The sequence below is a fragment of the Myotis brandtii genome, unplaced genomic scaffold (assembly GCF_000412655.1).
Source record: "Myotis brandtii unplaced genomic scaffold, ASM41265v1 scaffold83, whole genome shotgun sequence".
In the NCBI taxonomy this organism is placed as follows: Eukaryota; Metazoa; Chordata; class Mammalia; order Chiroptera; family Vespertilionidae; genus Myotis; species Myotis brandtii.
In genome coordinates, this window is record NW_005371371.1 from 2,782,803 (window position 1) to 2,787,992 (window position 5,190).

General features: G+C 39.1%; 1 long non-coding RNA gene across 1 annotated transcript; it reads right to left on the reverse strand.

The window, feature by feature from the left end:
- Window positions 1-331: 331 nt before the first annotated feature.
- Window positions 332-4,781, reverse strand: LOC106724449. Its single transcript, XR_001360250.1, has 3 exons — window positions 4,746-4,781; window positions 2,307-2,506; window positions 332-619 (listed from the first exon to the last, which is right to left on the reverse strand). It is a non-coding gene; the product is annotated as an uncharacterized LOC106724449 (long non-coding RNA).
- Window positions 4,782-5,190: the final 409 nt, after the last annotated feature.

Sequence of the window (5,190 nt, forward strand, 5' to 3'; positions counted from 1 at the left end):
TTATGTTATGCATTCTTTGGATTAAACATTTTCCACTTATAATCAGTATGAATACCTGGAAAGAAGAATATCTTTGAGTGCAAAATTGTTAAAATTACATGTGTTTTTTTTTTTAGTCTATTGATAGAAATAATAACTTCAGTCTATAATTTTATATGGTCATACAAATTTTTTAATTAATTCTTGAGAATTGTTGAGAAATAGATGCTGTTAGGGGGTTTTGGATAAAGACTGTGAGAAAGAGTATTTAGATTTCATTTATGTTTAAAGTATGCAGAAAGTACCTGGTTGGCTCAAGTTTCTGATTGCAACTGATGTTCAGTAGTTTTGGTCAGGGGACCCAGATAGCCTCGGTGGCTGACCTCGGGAGAGAATGGGGAGAGGCAGTCTGAAGTTTATTTGGAATCTAGCTCTGGATTCAAGAAAGGCTGTGCTGGTCAGAGGATGACTGGGGTGCCGGGGCCACCATGTGCTTCTTTCTTGCTGAGCTTTGCTGATAACATGGGTTTTTCTCTCTCTTTCTTAAAACAGCATTCATCCAAAGGGTCTTGCCAAATGCACCTTCTCACATGAAGAAATAACTCTCACTTTCATTTTCTAATTGTGGCTGTTCTTCTTCCTTGTGTTTGTAAGAAACTCGAGCTAGTAAATGCTTATCTCCACCTGCCACAGGTCAGAGTGTTGTCTCTGTGTTGGTCTGCACAGGGGACATGTGCAAGCTGGACAAACTCAACTGACAGGATGAGGTTATCAGCCAGAAAGCCCTCATTATGTGGTTAAGGCAGCCTTCATGACTGTGAGGAATTCCGAGAAGCGGGTTGATGAGAAGGCCACACAGCAGAACAGGGTATGGAAGAGACAGAAGAGAGGAGTGTGCTCCCTGATAACGTAAAGGGCATGGTGACCCACATGCTCACCCTCCACCAAACTGCAATTTTATCTCTTCTTCCTCCAAATTTGATCAGGAGTCTTCCCTGATTGGATGGTTAATCTTTGATGGACACCATGTAACTCTTTGAGTAATGTTGTCATTACTATATCTGAAATAACACTATGTAATATCAAAGATACTCTTTTTATTTTGGGAGAGGAAAAGAATAAATATAATTTTTTAAAAAAATCCTTTAATTGCCTCAAAATGGATCAGAGTGCAAGGCCCATCACCCACAGAACAATGTTGTCATTGGCTTGGAAAGTGGATGGAAAGAATTTTGGTAAAAGGTCTGAAGTCTTGCAATGCTAATGAAGTAGGCCTGCTTGCAAAATTCTACTCTTACAGGTGCTGATTAATCTCCAGGCAGCCATAAAAGGAAAAATCCTGAGTTTAAAAAGTTAATCATTTTAGAGCATCCAAAAGATGTCGCCCTTTTACCCATTTCTTACTAAGGATCAGCAAAAGCACAGATGGGCAATTTGTTTTTCTGACTGGTTGTTCCATAATTTTTACTTTTAGTGAAAGAGCCTGTCAGAATCAAGGCTTATCCAGTAAAAATAAAGTTAACCTATGGACATTTCCTTAGGATGGGTCCACTGCTGATATTCCTACCAATTACTATTTCCTCATTGATCTAGTTAATGAGTGAGGATATTATTTAGAATCTAAAACACCACAGAAGCATTTTCATAAGAAATGATCCATTATCCATGGAGTGTACCATATTTTTAATTTCATTATAACATTGGAGACATAATCTATAATAATAAAAGCATAATGTGCTGATTACTAGACCAGATGTCCTTCTGGAAGTCCTTCCAGGACGAAGCCAGGGCTGCAGTCGCCGTGGCTGTGAGTGAGGGATCCAGGCAGCGGTGGCTGCGAAGGCCTACTCTTGCAAGAATTTTGTGCATCGGGCCTCTAGTTTTTAATATTACATATGCCTGGAATTCTGTTAAAAATATAGCACCCAGAATAATTTGGATTAAACTGCCCTTTGGTGTCTTAACCTCAGGAATTATGGTGCACTTTTGATAACAATGAGGAAGAAGTGTGGGTTTTGGAGAAAATTGCCCAAAGAACCTGGTTTTAAAAAAATATTCTTTAAATGGTTAGGCATTTACTTGTTTCCATTGCATCAACTAACAAGAAAATCAAACTGCCATAGGAGACACTGTTGACTCATTCGAGATTTTTTTTTTTTAAAGAAAGAAAGAAAACATGATGATGTGAGCAACACTGGTGCGTCAAAAGGCCAGATGGCAACAGAGTACAGCTCTGTTCTGGAAAATGAGAGGATCAATATAAAGAGTGTTACGTCAACTGCTGATTTGTTAATTAATTTTACAGAAAGACAGTTATGTTTCCTTACCTTGATCAACAGTGTCATTTCCTCATTCTACTGTGTGCTGACGTAGGGGGTTTTTCAAAAAGCAAACCTTGGCTCATTCAAGCTATTCATATTTTGTCTCTGTTGATTTGAACAACAGATACATGTTTATCAGTGGATCTCCACCTCCTGTGAGTGTGAACTGCTTTCCTCCCTCCAGGGTATGCTGTTCATAGGAAAACCTGTAATTGGAAAGAGGAAGTGGGAGCGGGCTGCTCTTACTGGCTGAAATTCTATTCTCACCAGAAGTCAAGGGCAACAAATGGAAGAGATGGAGAATGAGGAGCACCTAGATTATCTACTGGGAACATATTTAACAGCTTAGAAATTTCAATATTCTAGTTGTAAACACTACCTTATGGCAAACTAGATTCACATGATCATAATGAGATCATGGGATTTGGTTGTCAAAATCTATCTTATCAGCAGTTCCTGTCCTCAAGCAAAATTTTAGGATAGTCTTTAATATTACGAAATAAACAGCAAAGATAAATGAGAAGCTTCTCTAGTGAAAACAGGGGTTGGGTAGCAAGCCCAGAAAGGCTCATTCTAGATGGTTCTAGATGGAACTAAAATGGTTCTAGATCAAAGCAGAAACCCTGAAGATCAAGGAAATTGCTAAAGTGCTATTTTGCTGTTTGGTGATCCAGCTCATTGGAAGCAAAAGTACTATGAAAGCCTAATTCCTTTGAAAAACACACGGGGGTGATGTTCTTTCTAGTACACATTGTGTCAACTGAAAATATTCAATTAAGTATGGGATATATAATTTAAGAAGCTGAGAGATTTACATTTTAGTGTAGAAAACCGTCCATTAAGTGGCCAAATTAATACCTCAGACATTAAAATATTCACCTTTACTTATCTAGACAAGTTATTCTTAAGAATGGAAAACGTCATTTACATAACACTGGATAACAGGTTGTTTGGTACATATGTCAGTGACAACCCAAATACTTTGCTCTTGGTTTTTATATCCGTATTCACACCTTTCAGGGTCTGGGGACCCCTGACAACAATATGAATCATGTCTGTGTCCTCCTCACCATCACCATCACCAGCTCTCTTGGCCATACCTTGGAATCTTCTCACAATCAAGAGACTGTGCCCATATCAACATGTTTCCCCCTTGTTTCTCCCAGGGTAACGCTATTTGTGTGGTCCAAAAAAGGCTCTTCCTTTCACAGTAGTGTAAGGGAAGTTCATGGGACATGGTTAGTCATGGAACTGGGTTGTCAGAAGCAGGATAATTCCACATCAGGATAAAGTACCATTGTATCCATGGAGGGGAGCAGTTGTAGAGACCTCTTCATATGGTTTTGCAACTTCTTGTTACTCTATAATAATGTCACAAAAAAAGTAATTTTTAAAAAGTCCTGAAATCTCTTTCCTAGTTGGGACTTGCCCATCCTCTCCATCTTTCTTCAGGTACCCCAGTGTGCTGGCAGCAGGTGACCAAGCTCTGGGAGAATTACACACAGGAGCAGCACTAGCATCTGGAGAGGCTCGGGGACTCCCACACCTTCTCCCCCAACCTCCTCTGAGTCACCAGATCCAGGCTCTCCATGCACATCAACCAAATGCCAGGATGCCCATAATTTGTAATGTCTTTTGCTGTGTGTAGTCAGTATCCATGTCCAAGTCTGTGTGTGACAGATCTCTTGACCTCTCAAAATGTGTGGGGTTTTTTATTTTGCAAACATAAGTTATCATAGAGGAGAAACTCGTGGTTTTTTCAACTTTAAACACATGGCTTTCTAGGTACTTTTCAGTGTTGCACACAAATCCCCGTTATCATAACAGAGGTAATCAGAGGGTGCTCCATGGGCTCACTGTGGGGTTATGACCAGGAGTCTGGAACTCTTCCTGCATCGTCTGATTGGAGGTGCAGGAAATCTAGGTACTTTTTCCCACGAACATTAAAGTTTTGTGTAAAATGAGTAATATAAGACAACGGGAAAATCCAGTAAGAAATTTTCAAGTATTTTCCCAAATGTGAGTCCTTTGAAAGCCATTTGTTTTCAGTGGCCACACTTATAGGACCTATGCTTGTGGCACAAGCTGTATCCATGAAGCGTTTGTCTCTGAGACATGCAAATTGTAAATGTAAAACAATGAAGCAGGATTAAAATGTCTTCAATAGTGAAATGAAGATGTTCCATTTCTGACATGTTGGCATTGTTACTGTTGCTTTGTACTATATCATAATTCTAATGATTGTCTAATGATGAAAAAGGTTCATTTGTAAGAAAAATTTTTGGAAAGCAGTATTTTATAATTCTCAAAACCTGACTGCAAATGAAGTGCATTTAAAAATGTCTCAGGGATTTTGCTGGTTTGGCTCAGTGGATAGAGTGTCAGTCTGGGGACTGAAGGGTTCCAGGGTCAATTCTGGTCAAGGGCATAATCAAGGGCACATACCTTGGTTGCAGGCTCAATCTCTGGTCCCAGGGCCTCATGTGAGAGGCAACCAATCGATGTGTCTCTCTCACATTGATGTTCTCTCTTTCTGTCTCTCTCCCTTCCTTCCAGTCTCTCTAAAAATCAATGGAAAAATATCTTCAGGTGAGGATTAACAAAATAAAATAACATTTTCTCAGGGATTTGAGTCAATTATTACAGAATTGAAAATAAAGGGAAATAACTAATCCTGGTCTTTAAAGACCATTTGAAATTTAATTGACCATTAGGCCACCAACTATCTTGGCACATGACCATTTAATAATGAGAAACTCAACCTTACATTAGGAATGAGAGCAGCATAATTCATCAAAAGCTACACACCATTTGCATTACTTTCCGTGGAGATTTCTTGGGGAAAGTGCAGAACGCACAGTTTTAATTAATTTATGAGCTTTTTAGTAGT